At 42.2% G+C, this 20,839-nt stretch overlaps 1 protein-coding gene across 2 annotated transcripts in view; it reads left to right on the top strand.

Annotated features, from left to right (window-relative positions):
* COL22A1 (collagen type XXII alpha 1 chain) overlaps positions 1-20,839 on the top strand; it is a 235,502-nt gene that overhangs the window by 734 nt on the left and 213,929 nt on the right. Inside the window, exons 1-5 of one of the 2 annotated variants that reach the window (XM_080578501.1) lie at positions 9,201-10,741; positions 10,833-10,891; positions 11,087-11,142; positions 11,896-11,951; positions 12,580-12,722. The exons of the other annotated variant lie outside the window; for it this stretch is intronic. The gene's annotated coding sequence lies outside the window, so the exon portion shown is untranslated. Of the gene's footprint in view, positions 1-9,200; positions 10,742-10,832; positions 10,892-11,086; positions 11,143-11,895; positions 11,952-12,579; positions 12,723-20,839 lie in introns of those variants that run through there. 2 annotated transcript variants of the gene reach the window in all.

Genomic DNA, 20,839 nt, shown 5'->3' with positions numbered 1-20,839 from the left:
GGGTGGCACTTCAGTTTCTATCAGTATGTGGGAATACCCTGACGTGTTAATGGGATAATGTTTTTTTTTTTTTTTCAGTTCATGTTTATTATGAATATGCTTTGCATCGCTTTCTTGCTATAGCCTCCCAGTCTTCCTCTAAGCTGCCTCATTCAGCAGTTCTTTCACTTCTGTACTTTTATATAGCTAATGTTCTTAAAGAGTGTACTGACTGCTTCACAGCTGACACTTCACAGGCATTAGTATGCATACAGTGCTGTGCCCGTTTGCCTGTATTTTGATTAAGATCTTAAAATAACACAGCCCATCTGCACAGTGTGGACACTAATGGAATCATTCTCAGGAAGATGCACCTGCAAAATCTATGCATGGAACTGTATGCTGAATTTCCACCGAGGAGTACTCTAGATGTATGCCTGAATCTCCTCTTTCTCTTTTACAAATGCCTGTTTAGACATCTGACTGGGAGGACGTTTGTATAAATACTAAAGGAAACATACTATTTAATAAAATACGAGGAACAGTTTCTCGTAGGTCAGGCAGTCAATCACAAGATTTAGTTTACCTCAAAAGCTCCATGATTATTTTAAGAGCAGAAGTTTCCATGCAGTTTTTATTGAACTTCTTTATTGAATCCCTCTGCTATGCATATTTCCTAGTGTGATGCTGCAATTCTTAATATACAGGGACTGCAGTTTGGATGTGCTCTTTGTCCATGATTGGGAAGATGCTCTGAAGTAAGCACCCAAGTAAGACATATCAAGTATATGAAAACATCTGTTAGAATTTACATCAGTGGAGTATTTATGGAACGTTATTACGAAACAAAGTTGTGACTATATAATGCAGCTTTGCTGTGTATCTTTAATATGTGTGTTATGTTGCTGTGGCTCCGGACAAGGCAGGGTGATGTTTTGGGATCCTTTCAGGTGAAAGCTGAGGCTTGGAGAAATTGCAGTCCTGTTCTGAACTTAGAGATAGGCAGCCTGCCAACAGATGAATGTCATCTGAGTTTGGGTAGAATTATTCAAAGTAACTTGCAGAAGGGCAGTCTTCAACCCTTTTCAAAGTGAAGGGAAGAAAACAGGTCTTCTGGAGCAGTAAATGATAGTGCTGCTCTCTCCAGGGATCAGTTTGACCAAATCTTGCTTTGTTAGTACAAATAGTATTCTCAATAACTTGAGCATTTGTCTTTGCAATTTGCGTGAGACCTGTGCCATGAATGAAAAGAGGCTTTGGGTTTGGAACAATATGTGTGATGGAAGACTTACTGGGGGGGATGTATCAGTATGATTCATGAGTATGACTCATATCAGGATGGTGGAAGAACGAGTTCCCCAGTGGGCACCTAATGGAGGAGGAATTAGGTGGAAAAATTCGTTTGTTTCTGCATTTGTGGGAAGCTTCTTCTGAGCTCAAAGACCTAGACAACGTGTGGGTGAGCGCGTCTGTAGCACCTATACATACACATAAGTCTTTTCTTACTTCTGCTGACACTTCATACAGTTTTAGGGCAAATATCTTTGCTACGTGCCAGAGCTAGCTTTTGATTGTGGAGATTATGATACTGAAAATAATAGGAATAAAAGAAGGCTTTTGTTTCCAACATGTGATAACTTCCTTGCTAAAATACGTTTCTGAGATTTGCTCAGCAATTATCTTGGCTTCAAAGGATATTTCAATTTGTCACACTGTAACAGTTTTTGCTAAAACCTGTTTTGATTAATCACTGCCGGGTGATTGCAATTCCTCCCGTTTAACAACCGTTCTTAAATAGTTCCCCTTTCTCATAATGAAGAGCAAAACCTTTAAGAAAAAAACTGCATTAGAACAATGTCTTATCTATACCACTGTACCTGACTGGTACAGGTGACTCCAGGCTATTTCAGCTGTTCAGGTAATGTCAAATTCCCCAAGCTTTCTTGGGTAAATTGTAATTTTATATGGTCTCCCACAACACCAAAATATCCTTGTGCAGCCTTTCCAGCTCTGTTTTCCCTAATGAGGAAAACGTGGTGGTGCATTTCTTCTACTGCTTTTAGTTCTTTAGAGAGGAGCCATTCATATATGTCTTCCTTTGGCCAAATGAGTCTCAAGACATCAATGTTGGGTCCTTACTTACCAAAGCTGTAGTAGGAACTACCAACTGCTATTAAGATATTTGGGGACATCAGAGTTTATGTTTTGGGAAAAACGTCTATAGAAATTACTAACATAATCTACTAAGTCACTGTAACTGAGGAATTGGGAACATATTTTGAAATTTTTTAGGAAATGTAGGTAGAACAGGAAAAGAACACCAAAATGAAGACATTAGAAACTATCTAGTTATGCTTTGGACAAGCTCTCCCTCTATCTATCAATTTGCTCAATCTTCTACTTCATTTTTTCTTTGTGTTTACCTAATGGCTTGTTCTGTTGCTGCTGAAGGTTTTGTGATGCCCTCCACTGGAAGCAGCATCAGGGTTCTGAGGCTGTCATAATGTAAGCCCATCTCAGATGATCATGTCCCAGCTCATTTAGTGGTACCAAGCAGGAGCTGGTGTGTTGCTGGATGAGAAGCTTCTTCAAAAGTCTCTGATTGTGCTTTTGGGAGATTTACACCTCTTAAGCCTTCATGTTGTCTCCTCAAGCCACACTCAGGCTTGCTGTCTTCTTGGCATGGAAGTATGAGATCTTGTGAATTAATAAATCTCAACTTCTAGTCTTCAGTTTCAAATTTTGTTTAAAAACAGTGGCCAGGTGTTGAGATGTTTTTCAGAGGAGAGGATGTGTTAGCCATAGATCTTGATTTATAAACTATATCAAGGGTCAGTAAACTACATGTGGAATTAAGGATTTTTTCCTTAACACTATGGTCAAAAACTCCATAGGGGTCAGGACAACTGATATTGCAGTGGCACAGATGTGCTGCAAAGCCTTTAGCAAGTCTCTGCACAGTCAAGTCTTCTATTTGTGAATGATGGATATCATTAGAAGAACGTCTTGCATTAGTTGTAACTGAAACCCTAAAAAAAGATTTTTATTAATACGCTGCATTCTGATTCCTTAACGAGTAATACATTCTCTAAGAATTCGGAACATTTCCAGAATGCAGGTTCCAAGGTTTCACTATCTGGCTTCAATTTTTGAGAAGAATTGAAAGACTTGTCCTATAACATCTTTCTACTTTTCTGTCCTGGAGCACATCTCTGATGGAGAATTCTGGCCAAAGCTGTTTTATGCAGGGAAGTGAGGTCCTGGGACCCCAGATTTGCCCTGGCATGGCTCTGAAGATGTGAAGCGTAAGGAAGATGCAGAATGGGGCAGGCAGGCCCTCTTTTTTGTCTCTGAGACAAGTGCATGAATTTACCTTACTGAGCCTCCAGCCCACTTCCATGATTCTTATGGTGTTTCTGTACTCCTGTTGCTGAGAAATGTGCACAAAAAATGGTCTTCAGAGATAATAATGCAACACTGATAACCCTACAAATATTTTTTCCATGTCAGGACCCTTCCCTTCCTTTATATGATCTCCTTTGCACTTGCTGGTGCTGGCTGCCATGGGAGTTGTGACCAGCAATTACAATCCCCAGGCTGACAACCCCAGCAGAGGACCTTGGCTGGTGGTCTGGGGGAAGAGCGTGCACCAAATTCTTCTCCCCAGTGTATTCCTGATGTTCAACTCCACTGACTAGGCTTAAATATTGTAGCAAATGAATATGGTCTGCAAAATGGGACTGATAGTTCTGGCTGAGGAAAAAGTTGCTTTTCTCTCTTTGCCTCTGTTCCTAGTCTGAACATGGGGGTGGAGGGGGCTGATAATATTTATTTTCCACCATCACTAAAAGGTCTGTGAAGATTAAATAGCTAATGCTTTGCCTAGCAAGAAAAAGGTACATATGCATTATTATTGCCTTGGGAAAAGTGTTTCAGAATTGGCAGTAGGTGGGTAGATGGTGAGTATATAGTCTGCTAAAGACTTGTGGTATAGATCAGAAATTTGACCTGGCATGGGGAAAACAAGAAACAACCCACCTCTATGATAAACGTTATTGATATACAACAGATGTGTTACAACCTACTGGTTAGTGGAAAATTAATTTCACTAGGTGATACAAGTAGTGAGCTAGTTTTCATTTCCTTGTGCTGCTAGAAACAACTTTTAAAAAAACAGAGTTTACTCTCGGGAAATTGAAAGTTGGGCTGTGGCTGTGTTGCCATTCATATTATTTATGATATTGAGTTTTTCATGGCCAATACCTGGTATTTTGCATACAGTGATGAACAGGAGTCTCAGACTTGTGACATAGTTTGAATTTTAAAGGCTGCTTGCTGTAAAGCAGTATGAATATTCTTTAGTAACTTCCCATTGCTTCTCTGCTTGGTAGGGAAGTTAGAAAAAGAGGGCAGGTACCTGTGAGTGCCGGCACCTGCTTGGGAATACTTGTGCTACAGAAGTAGCACTGCAGCCCATCCTGGGCACCCCCTGAAGAGCCACACATCCCACACCAGGGTGGATGTGGCTGCAGAGCTGGCCAAAAAGTGCAGAACCTGAAGCTGATGTGGTTACATGTCACAAATGCTCCTCCAAGCAATGTTAGCCTTGACAATTCATTAGGAATGAATGAAATTGAATTATGGGTCATGTATTGCAAGTGCTGTCAGTCCTGATTATGCAGTCATTTAGATTTCCTTTGCACAGGGAGTACTGCTATTGCAGAGCTTATCTACTATGCAGTAGATGCAAGCTATCCTTTCCCAGCTTATCAGAATCTATTTACTTTGCATTGATTCAGTTCCTTAGAAATTAATCTTTGGTTCTTTGCAAAATAGAAGGATCCCCCTGAGCTTGGTTTAAGCAACTCAATTTGATTATTGTTATGTCCAGAATATTGATTCTTAAGTAATTTTAATAAGAGATGTCAAACCCACCATATTTCACATCACATTTGAGGGGAAGTTTAAACTATTGACAGTTTTAAATATTTTTTGGAGTCATGCTCTTTCATCAGAGCTTAGCCAATGGTCGATAGTTGTTTTGACTGCTTATTACCCAAGTGCAATTTTTGCAGTGCTGTTTGCTTAACCATGTTGAATTATGTGCCTGTTGGCAGCATCCAGGTAATTCTTTCAAAAGCAACCAGGTTTATATTGATTTTCATAAGAAGAGGTGTTCCGTATATCAATTGCAATTACTTTCTTTGAGCTGAAAAGTTTAAAGATGGGGGAACTAGGGGAATTTCTGTTGGCTCCACACTTAGTGTCAAACTAATTACCACTTGTACAACAGCACAACAGTAATTCCAATTTTATCAGTAGGTAAAGGTTACAAATAATGTGTATGTATTGTCTTGGTTATTACTGCAGTTAGAAATGAAACAACAGCTTATACCCATTTCAGAGCGCTTCTTGTAATGGACATCCCTGCAACCCTTTATCCATTTCAGTGGTAGGACACTGCTTTTGGTCCACAGCAAATGAAATACCCTAATTAAAAGATAAGGTAGGAATGCAAAGGAATGTGTGGTTTTTAGTACACTGCAATACTTGGTAACAGAAAGGTGCTCAGTGCTGCTCTTTGCAAAATATACCAGAAGATCTTCAACAAGCCCCATTGACTAGATCTAGGCAGATGGTCAAAGGCACAATGGTTGTAATTCCTGACTAGAAAATCATGGACTCACAGAATAGTTGTGGTTGAGGAAAATGGTTGAAGAAGGGACCTCTGGAAGTCATCTGGTCCAAACTCCTGCTCAAGCAGGGCCACAAGTGCTTGCTGTTGTTCAGATGCAACCTCTTGAGTTTCAGTTTGTGCCCATTGGCTCAAATTAAAAGTTGGTGCCCTCTAAAAGGCACCAGGGCACAGCCCTTCTGTGGCACCCGAAGATCTGGTCCCATGTGGGTGCTGGTGAGGCTCAAACCTACCTTATCTATAAGCTCTGCAGTGTCACAGCCCAAGATGCTCTCAGGCTGAACACGGGACTTGATGACTAGTTCTGCAATGGCCAGTGTCTCCACGTTCCTGCAGCAGGAAGAAAAAAATCATTCCTTTCATAAAGCACAAGGCTTTAGCGTAGGTAATAAAACTGCGCAACTGCTCTGGGAGGCTAGGGCCCTAGTGAACTACTCTTTCCTAACAAATGGGTTGGCAACCTTTGTTTGAGTTTTGAAATTTCATAAGCCACCTCGTGCTTGAGTTGTTTCAAACCAATTTCCCCCTGTCCTGCTTTGCTGTATAATTATGGTACCACCTGTAGTGTATTTCTAAGAGTTGTTTTTATGTTTTGTGGAGGCTTTTCTTAATTATACGCATAAGTACTTTCATGATTCATTCCTGAAATTAAAGCAGTTTACCACGTGGGCTTATTTTATTCTTTGTCATGCCTTATTTTATTCCTTGTCATCCCTTGGGTTTATTACTGAGTGCATTTTCTTTCTTGTTTTTTTGTTGCTTTGTTTTGTTTTGCTTTGTTTTTCACTCAAGTTATTTGTTCATTTCAAATACTTTCTTCTTTTATTTCACTGTTCTGTCTTTTTTATTTGCTTCTTGGACTTCTTTTTACAGTGGATGTCTCTATTGTCATGTTTTGTTCCCCCTAGTGTCCTTTTCTCTTCCCTTAGCAGCTGTTCCTCGACTACAGGCCATGACCCCAAGAAGGCTATAGCAGTTAGGAGCGGGCTATAAAATTAAGTTGTTAATTTTAGTTGCAGCAATACAGGGTAGTCAGAGAAGTGCTGCTTTCTAGGGCACCATCCAATAGAGCTGTATACTGACTCCTTAAACTGTTTCTGAGTTAAGACTAGTAATAACACACGACAAAGCAAACAGATAAAGCATAAAGTAACCTTATGCCAAATTTCCCTGGTATGATAAACAGCTTAAAAATGTTTAGTCTTACTTGAATTTCTTCTCATTTCCACTTCAGTGTTTATGCTTCCAGTCTCTCTCCCAAAGAGTATTTTTGAAGGTAATAACCCATAAGGTGGATCCCAGCCAGCTGAGGAAGCCACAGAGGGAGCTTGCAGATAAACTACGTTTCAGGGAGACTGTCCCCCTAGTTGGAGGGATTGCTGAGGTATTTTAGGTCTGAAGAATTCGTGAGAAAACAAAGCAAAAACACTAGAAGAAAGCAGGAACAATTCTGTGTTAAGCAGTATCACTTCTTTTCTATCACTATGATCTTTTATTCTTCTCCTTGTTAATGACTTGAAGAATCTTTGTATCACTGTCTGAATTCCCTTAAGTGATTGCTATTGCACATAGCACAGGTGGGTATAGTTCCTGGGCAGGGGCTGTGCCAGCAGTCAGAGGTTTGTGTGGCTTTTAACCTTTCTTGGGTCTGCCTGCCTCATGCAGAGTGGCCCAGAATAGAATAAAACGGAATCATTAAGGTTGGAAAAGATCTCCAAGACCATCTGATCCAACCATCACCCTACCACCAATGTCACCACTAAGCCATGTCCCTAAGTACCAAGTCCAACCTTTCCTTGAACACCCCCAGGGACGGTGACTCCACCACCTCCCTGGGCAACCCATCCCAATGCCTGACTGCTTTTTCCGAGAAGAAATGTCTCCTCATTTCCAACCTGGACCTCCCCTGGCACAACTTGAGGCCATTCCCTCTGGTCCTGTCACTAGTTACCTGTGAGAAGAGTCTGACTTCCAGCTCCCCACACCTTCCTTTCAGGGAGTTGCAGAGAGCAATAAGGTCTGCCCTGAGCCTCCTCTTCTCCAGACTAAACAACCCCAGTTCCCTCACAGGACTTGTGCTCCAGGCCCTGCACCAGCTTCGTAGCCCTGCTCTGGACATGCTCCATGCCTCAATGTCCTTCTTGTAGTGAGGGGCCCAAAGCTGAGCACAGCACTCGAGGTGCGGCCTCACCAGAGCAGAGCACAGGGGGACGATCACCTCCCTGCTCCTGCTGGCTGCACTATACAAGTAAATATGTCTGAGACAGGTCCTTTCAGCCCAAGCTGTCATGGTGGGTCACCTCACCTAGCTTTAGATGTATGCTACCGAGTCCTCCCGCTTAGCTGGACTGCCCTTGCTCCCTTTGGATTTGGGGAAGAAAAACAGGAGGTTTTACAGCATGATTCATTCGACCTCTTTGAAATGTATTACTCCTTAGAAACGTCTGTTCCTCAGTATGGATTATAAAGGGACAGTAGTGGTTTACTCGGATACAGACAGTGACACTGTAAATCTCTGTATTTGGTCAGTTTAATCCCTGTAATTTCAATAAGGTCTCAGCACATCAGTCAGCAGAGTTAACAAGCAGGACTACATTCCCACAGACAGGCTAGGGGGAGCCGTGGCTGTTGACCAACAAGCAGCAGCATCACAATAAATTAACACTGTAGAAAAGTTTTGTATTGATTATTGGAGCAGTTTAGGTTGAGCAGGAGGGTCTGGACTAGCTGTAGCGGGGTGATGTGACAGTTTTATCCCAGATATCAGATTTAGGATCCTTAAGGAGATACACATTTTGACTATGATGCCACATAGCTGCATGCTCAGTCATGCACAGATGATATAGGAAGTTTTAGGCTGTTGGGCTGCGTGTTATCTTAAAAAAGCCCTTCCCTGTCTCCTCCAGGGCCCATGCAGGAGGAGGGATTACATTGGCTTTGGGGAAAACTAGCCTTTGGGTTGATTTATTCATCCCCCATAACCAATTTATGACAATGCTGTTATGAAGACAGTGTTTCTCTTGCATTGGAGATGGCCAGCAAAAATAATTGCTGGAGCATGGTGACAATTTTGTGTGAAGCAGACACTTAACGTGTATGATCTTTTCACTTATTCCTGTTATAAATGGGATAATGTTTATTAATTCTGATTTGTCATTAACAGGCTCCACTGAGCATGGATTTTTCCATTGTCAGTCCTAAGCTGTCTGCAGATGTTGGCCTTTATCCGTGAAGTCTCTCAATTAAATAACAGTATTACGAATACTCTTGACCCATGCCTAGGTGGGGGGATCCATGCTATTGTACATACAGCTTTTCTGCCTCTTTACCAGCTCTTCTTGTTTAGCTAACTTGTTTGCCTGATCAGATGATAAGTGCTAATCCTTTCTCTGTTCTGTGACATGATGCTGTCTGTATAGGAGAGCTTCTCTCCTTAAATACCCTCCACAAGAATGGGAGGGGCGAGGAGGCTATTAATCCCTTTTGAATCCTTGATGGCTGTATACTCATGGGATTTGTGAAATTCTGTCTATTAGATCGTAAACTCTTTAGGCACAGGGGTCATGGCCGGTAAGCAGGGTGCCCTTTGCTGTCCCAGCAGAGATAACAAAGGAAAAGGAAGCTTTCCTTTTGGTGCAAGACTTGGATTGCTGAACTGAGCTAAATTCTCAGCAATGTCACAGTAACCTTAGGCAAAACAGATCCTTCAGTGTCCAAGTTCCCTGTGTGAAAAACTGGCATTTTACAGACTAGCTGACAGGTGAATGGCCTGATTATAGCCCGTTTCTCATTCCTCCAGGACCTGCTTCTAATTCAGTTCATAACAGAGACTTGCTGGGAGATGTATTCTGATGGGAGACTTGAGGCATGGCAGCATCTGGAAGATCAGATGAAGGAGCACTTTATTTCAGGGCTTTAAAAGACTCAGGAGAGAAAAACTTCGAGGAATTAGGATGGGAAAATTATGTGTAACTCTTTAGGGCAGAGCTTGGCTTTGAATTGTTCCCCTGCCAAAATCCCCTAAGGTGCAGTGAGAGGGAGTGTCACTAAACACTCCTAAATTATGCTTCAGGAGATGTAGGCAGGTTAAAAGAGGATTTTTGAAAGGATTTGTCCTACCTACCCCTGTTTTTTTCCCACCATCTGCTTATGATGTTTATTTGTCAAACTATTCCCCTTTCTTGCTGAAAACCTCCCACTCAGTAACTTCCTCCATTGCTGGGAGTAGACAGTGCCAACTGCATGAGAGCAGTAGGTTTTACACTAGGTCTCACAACTCCCAGCTGTCTTACTGGGTTTTAAAGTCAGATATCACCTGTTCAGTGTTCTGGAATTGCCACCATTCAAAGTGTGTTGCCTGCTGCCAAGAGACGAGTCTTCTTTTTGAGCATCTGTATGACTATAGGGCTTGTTTTGTCCTTTTAAATAAAACATGCGATGCACATCGAAGCAGCCCAGTCCTGTGATTCTTGGAGTTATGCAATCTTGTGTTTTACTGAAGATGATCCTCTTTAGGTCATGGTTTATCACTAAAGACAACCTCATGGTCTTCTTGGGCAAGTCAAACTGAATCACAAAAATAATCTATGAATTTCAGTCCCCCGAGGTGTAAAATCACTCTGGTACGTCCAACAACAACTGAAAAGAATGGGAATTAAAAGCTAAAATTTGCAAAAGTGCTTGTCACGTATTACATACTGGGGGAAATTTTTCAGAAGTTTGTGTTATTGTTTTCTAGGAGAAATAGGGTACCCATGTCTTATTAAATAAATAAAATACCTGACACGTGAAGGAGAATAAACACTTAAATCGTTCTCAGGTGATTCCACTGAAGCAAAAGTTGTATTTGAAAATGCAGGCAGTTTCCTTTGGTCACAGTGTATAAAAACAGTGGCGTGCATCTCTCTTTCAGCACCTGCTGGTTTGTCATAGGTTTTAGTATCCCTAATGTGTTCACAAGAAAAGCTGATGATTAAAATAAGTAGATTTTGAAGATCACAGAGAAGTCTGAATGGATGGGGACTCAGGAATTACTTTACATTCAAGTCCATATTTGAGGAACTGAAGGTATTTTTGTATCCTCTGTGGTCTTTCATTGTATCTCCTGAGTTCAGGAAAAGGCTTCTAACCTTGTGCACACTGATGCTTTCTCACACAGTAAAAACAGACTCTTTGGGATTTGGTTTAAGTGATGGATGAACAGAGTGGGAAATAAAGGTAAGAAAATTAATGCAATCCTGCCCTTAGGTTTAATGCTTTCTGGGAATAAATCCATGAAGTCTAGGGAGGGCTCTGTCACTAACAACAGCTTTCTGTGATTTAAGGTTTCAACAGTGTGTTTAGTGTTATATGGACTTAAGTGGAAAATGACTCCCAATTTATTGAGGCTTCTACTGTGGTTTCTTTATTTAGGAGTAGATTCTGTCATCCCAATGAAAAAAATATGGAGTACTTTAATCTGCTAAGAGGTATGTTGAGATACCAGTGGGATTGTCTGAACATCGATCTTTTTGCAAGCTGTGTTACTAAATCAGCAAGGCTAGCAAGGACTGTAGTCATTTCTGAAGCACATAATTCAGGGTGTGGTATTTCAAAAAAAAAATGTCAAAGTTGGCTTCTCCTGATGTGATGAGTTCAGTAGGAGCACTTGATATATTGAAAATATTGAGCTTTTAAAATATTTTCAGTAATTTGCAAAATGACTCAAATCTTTTTAAAAATTGTTTATGACAAATTACAAAAAAAAAAAATGCACTCAGGCTGCTCTCTCCATCAGAAGTAGATGAGCTAGAATATTGCTGGCAGCATCTTTTCTAGGCTAGCGCATCAGGAAATGCTTGAAATCACGGACTAGAAGCTAGTGAGCTTTGATTGCCAGAGAGCAGTCTGAATTAAATGGGTATCTGCAAGTACCGGTGTGTTCCCCAGTAGTCATGGGGATACTGGGACCAGCACAGCAACTGGTCTTTCAGTGAAAGGGAGGGTGAGCAGTGCTTACGTGTTGTCCTGGCCCAGGCGGGAGGCGAGGGCTGGTGTTACCCAAGCAGTAATCATGGGAGGCACTGCAGCGGGGATAGCCCTTCATTGCCGGTCCTTTTCTGCTTTTGTGGTGGTTGTGAGGCTACTTTGGTCCCTGGGAGGGTGCAGCCTCTCAGGGCGGCGGGTGCTGTAGATCCCAAGTTCTGCCCACATCCTGCCTGTCCCTGCCTGTTTACTTGCAGGGCTCCAGCCTGCAAGAAGGGCATTCCTCTGCTGCAGGACGGAGTTCAGAGACAAGGTAGGTCTCATGTGGCTGGGAAACACATGGTAGGCAAAATACTCTTCCCTCCTCTCTTTTCCTAAGTTGAGAAATGGGAGAATGTAGCCCAGTCCTAGACGATTGCTTTTCCCTTATAAATGTTCCCTTTTTTGTGAGATTCACACCAGGCAAAAGCAATGCTGCTATTTATAACTTGTGGTTGAAGACAAGTCTCTCATTAAGTAGAAGAGTCATCTTAGAGTAACCATTGAATGGACTTAAATGATTTGGTAATATATTTTAAGGGCTTGTCCTCTGAAGAAAGGTGGTTAAGCCTCAGCATCAGGGGCAGTGATACTTCACTCTTGTCTAATTCCTTTTGGGCTCAGAGATATTTTTTCTTATTGTTGGCTTTTTTTTCGGTGTTTCTTTTTGATTTACACTAACACATAGAGCTGCAGCTGCACATCAGAATGGAGTCAGGCTCTGAGATTCTGAAGATTTGCTGGTACAGAAAAATAATTGATTCCTGCTACTTGGAATCTGATGAAACTGAAATGTGTTAAGCCTTGATACTTAGCCTGCACTTGCATGATCTTTCCAATAACTCATGTTCCTTTGAAGTCATTTCATTGTCCTGACTTTCCTGTTCTTGAATTGTTGCCAGTGAATCGGAGTCCTACTGGCGTAATTCATAGGCTGGAGTCATAAAGCTGACACTCTTGTACACTGGTATGCACTGGGGAAGAAATCTTTTTTGCCTCTGGGATGTTATTAGGAACAGGATGACAACTTGTGAATATTTTCCAGGTATCATAATGTTTTACTATATTGGAATGTTGAATAACATTGGTGATAACATCGCTTATTCTTCTGTCACGCACTGCTGCGTTTCTGTTGCACTGAGTTGCAGCGATCTGTGTTCTGGCTTAAGATGGACATGGAAAATCTTAGTGCTGAGACTTGTACTCTAGCTTTTAACATTGGTCTTTGCCTTTTAATGTTTTCAACCTTACAGGGACTTCACCTGAAAAGCATACAAAAGTAGGGAAAATGCTGGTCTAATAGCTATTCAGTGGCATTGCTGTGGATATAACCAAATGCTTTATAAAAGCAACAGACTAGCTTTTATAGCATATGAAAACAAAGCTTTTACCTGAAATCTAATAGTATGCTAGGAAGGGTGATGTTCTGTAGTTTCTTTTTGTGTTTGTGTGTGCGTTTTATGGTGGACTCTTCTTAATTAGCAAAGTCAGAGGCAAGCTCGACAAGCTGCTACACATGAGTAAATGAATCAATATGTCAAACTAAGGCAGTGGTGTGGAAAGGGAATAAGGGGGCCATTGTCAGTGAGAAGAGACTCGGGAGTGGAGGAGCGGATGTACCGTGCAATTTTGTCTGACAAACATTTTTCTACTGACTTCTGAAGTGGAAGGTGTGTGTTGAGTATGAAGAACCGTAGCATGCTTTTGATCTTTTCAATGTTTCACACACCTCAGAGGGAAATAAAATTCTGTCTTCTCAAAAGGGAGAGCAAATGTGAAGTGCTAAGTTACTTCTGTTTCAGTGACTTGAGAGTCAGAGCTGGTGTTCATACAGGTGGGAGCACCAGAGAGACGAGTTAAACCTACAGCAGTCTTCTGCTCTAATGGTTGTTTTGAAGAATAAAGGAAACCCAGCACTCTCTTCTGGTCTTACATAGCTATTTCAAGGGGGGAAAAAAATCCCTTTCAACAGAAAAATGTCAAACGTGACTACTGCACTGTACAATGCCAATCATATAGAGAAGACCATGCCATGGGAAGGTGTAGTTTATGTCAGACAAGCTGAGTATAATGGCTCTGCAAAGCCATTCATATCCCAAGTAGTGTTGAAGATTTGTTGCTTTACTGCACTTGCTAGTGTAAGTAAAAATAGCAAGGCAGAAGTCTAACACAGCAAATGTTTCTCCAAATCTAACTGTTTAAAGTTCTTGAACAAGGATTATTTCTTTTCCCATCCTCTTTATGGTATTTAAGGACTTAGACCAGTTATTGCTTTAGTGTAATTCTCCTCGGATGTCAGATTTGCCTGAGAGATGTAAGTCTTTGCGCCGGCAAGGCGTTTCACTGGAAATGAAAGCCACAGTCCAGCAGTTTGGATTTAAGCATGCTGAATGTCAGAGAGAAAATTCCTTCCCAGAATTTGGGAGTCACCCCAGCAACTCGCATGCCATGCATGCCAAGTGGAAGCAGAAGGGCTGGGAGCTGAAGGGGGAGTGGGATTGCATCGGAAGACCTGAAAGTTAAATGCTTAAACAAGGGCTGAAAAACGTACTTTCTTAGGTAGCTTTAAAAAAATGTTTTCTAGTAAAAACACAGTGAATGCAGTTGCTATAGCTACTGGGGAAGATTGTTGAGAACTTCTTGAGATACTTACTGTTTAGTTGCACACAAATGCGTAGTTTTTCTCGCTCTGAGGATTCAGCATCACCTTGCGTTTGGCTTCTCTCCTAAAGCATTTAAACAGACACTGGTAAGCAGCAGCAGTGTTTAGAGCTTCTGAAGGGCATATAAAAAGCAAGGTGCTATGCTGATCTTGAGGAGTCTTTTTATTTTTTCTCTTTATTGCACAAGTGAAACACTGTTGATTTAGCTGGTGTTTTATTTCATTTCTTATTTGCTCATCTGTTTGGGGTTCTTTTAGGCTAAGGAATACCTATTGGCATTGTAGAGTTTTATGATCACTTTTGTAGGGAACACTTCAAAATTTTTGAGTATTAACTGAGCCTAGCAACTCAAAACTAGGCCTGAAAACAAGGCAGGGTTTCAGATTAAAGCACGATGATTTAAGGGTGCTGGAAACAGAAGATGAATGAATTCATTCTAGAGTTTCAGTATATCAGGTGATGGTAACTGAGCATCTGAACAACTTTCTAGTTGTGGTGGAGGAATGTTTTTTCTCATAAATCAAGACCGAAAGCTCTCTAGAGCTGGAAAAAGTACTGCCTCTTTTGTACAAGCTATAAATGAGATGCTGATATTTTAAGGATAATTTTAGACCCATGTTACGCAGGAAATCAGATTGCACGTAATCCTCCCTTTTATCTGCAATAATCTGTAAATAAGAGTTGCCCTCTAAATACGTTGACATGAATATGAAAAACATTCATTCATTAAATTAGGTCTTATGCATACCCATGGAAAACAAGAGTTATAACCCCAGTTCTCATCCAATAAATAAGTCTGTCAGCCATGCTAACACAGAGATAAAACAGCAAAACAAGGACAATCTCATATGCTTTTTTTTAATTGAAATTAGAAGATATACTCAAGATAAAGAGGAAACTATTTAAACAGTTACTCTTAAGAAAATAATTGCTTTGTTTGTATATGGGTAAATGTATGTGCATCTCTGCCCATCATGATGGTGCATTAAATATTTTGCATTTGCCTTGACATGAGAAGGAAAGCAAAGAAAAACACTTGCTCTTTGGTGGGGAAGGAGATCTAGTGATAAAACGACATAGAAAAGGTCAAGGAACTCAGTGCTTTATTTCACCTTTGTTTTTACTGGTGTGGTGTGACCTCAGGTCCCCAGGTCCTGGAGCCTACTTCCAGAGTCAGTGCGAGCATTTACGTCAGCTGAACATCAAGACTTACTTCACCCAGTTCAGTTTGTGTGTACAGAAAACTCAAAACTGAAGTTTCACCCTTCAGGCAATTCAAGATTCTGTGAATGCCCTTTTAGGTCCTATGTCCATAATGATTCGCCCAGAAATTGGGCTAGGTCCTGCATAGGATGTTCTTAAACACTCTTTGTGTAAGCTAGTTTAATGCTTCGCTTTGTTCCTTCTACCCAAACCTGCTTTTGTAACATGATTTCCTCATTCTGGAAAGGGTGTCTGCTTAGAAATCTACGTGCTTCTTCTCCCCATTGGACAAAGTCTTTCTACTCAGCTGTTTTCACCCTCTGCATCTGAACTGGCTAAAGTTTCCTGTTGTTACTGTTAGTCTGTGAGTAGTTGCTGCTTTCGGCTGGCTTTATCTCACCTTGACCACATAGACATCTGTTGATACATCAGCGCCTAAATCTCAACTGTTTATCTAGGCTCTGAGGAGGATAAGCACTGCTTGTGTGTAGCTCACTTGTTTCACTCATCCTCCTCAGAAAGAGGTAAAATCAATCTAGGTATGGATTTGTTTTCTTTTCCATGAACTAGGAGGGGGACCCACCCTGAGTAGCTCAAGTATAACGCATGCAATGTTAGTTAGACACCTACAATCTGAATTTAGATTAGATAAAACCAAGCCAAAGCTCTACAGTGTCTTAGGAGATAGTTTAGTGTGAGAGAGCTTCTTAAATGCATCTCTAAAGTCCATGAAGGCACAGATGTCATTTGATTTAAGTTCTAGAACTGCTGTCTAAATGTGTATTTCTTTTCCATTTCTACAATTTTTCCTGTCTTCTCTCCTCTACCAAAGTTTCCAGTTCTGCATTTGCTGTTCTTTTCCTGTTAGCAGCTGTACGTCCTGCTGTCTGATCCTGGCATCCTCGTTTCCAGTTCTCTCTGCTTTTACTGCTTCCCTGATGTCACCATACAGCCCTTGGCCGTCTGAACGAACTGGTATGAGAACAAAGCACAGGGGTACTGGTATAGCATCATAAAAAGACCTGTACCTAAAGATCTGACCTCTGTCTCTGAGATAACAGTTCAGTCTGCAAGCTTGTCATTAGTTTGGATTAATGGGAACTTTGGAAACATTTGAGTCCTTATTCAGTTAAAGTATCCTTCCTCTAACCATCACATACAATCTTTGATATCTACTACAGCCTATCCAATCTCTCTCTTATTTTAAGGTATGAATTCATGACATTACAATATGAAAAGGAAAGGAAATGGCATTATGTAATTTTTAAGTTTCTGGTCTTTGAAACAGCTTGGTGTCACAGGTCTTCCCGTAGTTAATTACAAGAATATGAGATATGAAGAAAGGAGAATGTTAGGAAGACCTGAATTTGATATTGTTCTGTTTCATCCTCATGCTTTATTTTTGTATAGTTGTCTCCCTTTCTGCTCTCCATGTCCCTCAGGAGAGCGACCGCTGCTGTTTCTGAGACTTGTGAGAAGAATTAAAAGAAATGAAGCAGAGCGGAGGGGATTGGGTGCAATGAGAACTGAGGTTCTCGAGAACCCTTCCAGTCAGTGTCAGGATCATTGACGCTGACCCCTTGCCTGAAGCACAGACGGGCAGACAGCTGTTGTGCTGGGGTGGCAGGTATTGACCTTTCTCATACACTAGTAAGTAAGAATGCTCCTGCAGCTGACACCTCCCTGGTGTGAGAGCTGTGTGTGAGCTGCAGAGCACAACTTTTGTTTTTTTACCCTTCCTGTAGAAGTGGCAGTAGTCATGAGAACCCTTCATTGAAGAAAATGGGAGTAACTTGTACACTTTCTCTGGCTACAGTTATTTTCTGTTTCACTTACAGCTTCCAGACCCTTATTTGCTGTACTTCTTTTAACTTCTTCATTGGCATCCTCTTACAGCCCTAGAAACAGCAAAACCAGGAAAAGGAACAGGAGCAGAGCTTTGCTGCAGGTCTCCTGGCAGGATGATTCATGGGCAGCAATTTTCTCTCTGCATTCAGGAACTAGGGGCAGGGAAGGATATTTTATCTCAGTCTCAGACTTAAGATCCTTGAGACTCTGCTTTTGCTTGACTCTCCTGTGTTCCCCTTACCTGCTAGTCCTGTGTTGATGGTGTTTACAATGTTGGGCTGTGATCCCAGAGGTGTCAAGGATATGATTTTCAACTTACCTTGACTCAAAGCTTGTGCTGCAATGAGGCTGTGTTTCTTAGTTCTTTTATTTCTCTTACTTAAAGGAGTTTATTGTGACAGTGAAGACATCTACAGTGCAGGTCCCTATGGTTAGAGAGTTATAGAATCATAGAATCATAGAATATCCTGAGTTGGAAGGGACCCTTAAGGATCATCAAGTCCAACTCTTGATACCGCACAGGTCTACCCAAAAGTTCAGACCATGTGACTAAGTGCACAGTCCAATCTCTTCTTAAATTCAAACAGGCTCGGTGCAGTGACCACTTCCCTGGGGAGCCTGTTCCAGTGTGCAACCACCCTCTCTGTGAAGAACCCCCTCCTGATGTCGAGCCTAAATTTCCCCTGCCTCAGCTTAACCCCGTTCCCGCGGGTCCTGTCACTGGTGTTAATGGAGAAAAGGTCTCCTGCCTCTCGACACCCCCTTACGAGGAAGTTGTAGACTGTGATGAGGTCTCCCCTCAGCCTCCTCTTCTCCAGGCTGAACAGGCCCAGTGACCTCAGCCGTTCCTCGTACGTCTTCCCCTCCAGGCCTTTCACCATCTTCGTAGCCCTCCTCTGTACACTCTCCAACAGTTTAATGTCCTTTTTATACTGTGGTGCCCAGAACTGCACACAGTACTCGAGGTGAGGCCGCACCAGCGCAGAGTAGAGCGGGACAATCACCTCCCTTGACCTACTAGCGATGCCGTGCTTGATGCACCCCAGGACACGGTTGGCCCTCCTGGCCGCCAGGGCACACTGCTGGCTCATATTCAACTTGCTGTCTACCACGACCCCCAGATCCCTCTCTTCTAGGCTGCTCTCCAGCGTCTCATCGCCCAGTCTGTATGTGCAGCCAGGGTTTCCCCGTCCCAGGTGCAGGACCCGGCACTTGCTCTTATTGAACTTCATGCGGTTGGTGATCGCCCAGCTCTCCAACCTATCCAGATCCCTCTGCAAGGCCTTTCTACCCTCATTCGAGTCCACAACTCCTCCAAGTTTGGTGTCATCAGCAAACTTGCTCAAAATACCTTCTATTCCTACATCCAGATCGTTTATAAAAATATTGAAAAGTACCGGCCCCAAAATGGAGCCTTGAGGGACCCCACTGGTGACCGCCCGCCAGCCTGACGCAGCCCCATTTACCATAACCCTTTGGGCCCTGCCTGTTAGCCAATTGCTCACCCATCGTATGATGTTTTTATTTAGCTGTATGGTGGACATTTTGTCCAGTAGGATTCTATGGGAAACCGTGTCAAAAGCCTTGCTGAAGTCCAAAAAAATCACATCAGCTGGTTTCCCTTGGTCCATCATACGGGTGATCTTATCATAAAAGGAAATCAGGTTAGTTAGGCAGGACCTACCCTTCACAAACCCATGCTGGCTGGGACCAATGACTGCTTTGTCCCCCAGGTGAGCCTCAATAAGTTCGAGAACCATCTTCTCCATGATTTTACCAGGCACTGATGTGAGACTGACAGGCCTGTAATTGCTAGGGTCTTCTTTCTGACCCTTCTTGTAAATCGGCACAACATTTGCCAGCTTCCAGTCTACCGGGACCTCTCCGAATTCCCAGGATCGTTGAAAAATAATTGAGAGAGGTTCCGCGATGACGTCTGCCAGCTCTTTCAGCACCCGGGGATGAATCCCATCCGGACCCATGGACTTGTAGGGATCCAGGTGGAGTAGCAAATCCCGCACACGTTCAGGGTCGGTTGGGAATTTGTCATCCCCACCGTCCCGGTCCTCCAGCTCAGGGCACCCTGGGTCCCGAAGCCCATCATCGGCATTGAAGACAGAGGCAAAGAAGGCGTTAAGCGTCTCTGCTTTGCCTATGTCATTGTCTGTGAGGAGACCTTCCCTATCAAGGAGCGGCCCTATGTATTCTTTAGTTCTCCTTTTTCCATTCACATATCTGAAAAAGCCCTTTTTATTTTCTCTCACAGACACAGCCAGCTTCAACTCTAGGTGTGCTTTGGCCACACGAATTTTCTGCTTGAGTTGCATCCTCCCTTTTCCTGCTAGCCCCAGATCCTTTCATGAGAGAGAAACATTTTACGTTCAAGCCAAAAAATGCCTGGGTGACATTTAGGCACCTGCTTTCAAGACTTTCAGTCTCAAATCCTCTGTACAGCACCAGGGATGTAAAGAATGGCCTTGTCCAGAATGTGTGGTGGGAGAGGGCTTCCTGCAAGCTGCCTATTTCTTTGTCTTTTCGGCTGTCCTTTTTCTTTCTTGCCTTTTAAAAGAGAGGTGGCAATGCTTGTTCTCATTAGACAAGAGCCTGGAGATATTCAGCGGGGTGGATTTCAGGCAGTGGATCCCTCACAGGGGACAAGTGTTAAGGGAAAGCATCAGGGCGAGGCTGAGGATGTCACCCTCTTAACTGCACTTTCCCATGTAGTGCTGGGTATCTTCTGGTTTTATGGCCTTTGTTCACAAATCTTTCACTTTTGTTGGTGTGTTGGTCTCTTCAGTAGAGTTCTGGGTTTCTTTACAGAGGCCAAGAACATGAAAATTAGACAATGGGAAGTCTTTGAAATTGATCTCTTAATCAAATGTAGCCATTGTTTCTGTACATACCTTCGGAAAATTCAATGGCCATTAACTTGTTGGAACAAGTGGAGGAGAGATTCACCCATATAGTGTGACTAGGATATGTGTATTCCTGTATTTGGGAAATTTTCTATTGTCTGGACAGTTCAGTAAAAATGTTGGGAAGTGGCTGGTTGATGAGTGCGTGGTCATTTCAAATGACTGTGGCCCTGTTATTAACCCTAGGAATGAGAAACAGTTGGTATGAGCTCATTTCTGGAACTTTTAGGGATTCTGGTAATCCTTTTTCATGCCATTATCATAATGCATCGGGCAAGAAATCCAAAGCAATGCTTCCTTGCATGGGCCTCAGTAGGGCTTCTGGGAGATACATTCACCGCGCTCCTCCTTGTTAGAAAATATGTTGCCTATTTTCCGGATTTAGGCTGTTATCCCATCCCAATTCCTGGCTCCAGCTCTGTTAGCTGACTATATAAAGCCATGACATATGGGTCTTTTTACTGACATAATCCTGTACTGTACTAAAAAAAAAAAATAATATTAGGTTTCATTCCAGGAGCTGGAAGAACTTC

The sequence above is a fragment of the Anser brachyrhynchus genome (assembly GCF_964034855.1).
Source record: "Anser brachyrhynchus genome assembly, chromosome: 2".
Lineage (NCBI taxonomy): Eukaryota > Metazoa > Chordata > Aves > Anseriformes > Anatidae > Anser > Anser brachyrhynchus.
Note: the sequence above shows the minus strand (reverse complement) of the source record. Positions and strands in the feature narration are given on the sequence as shown.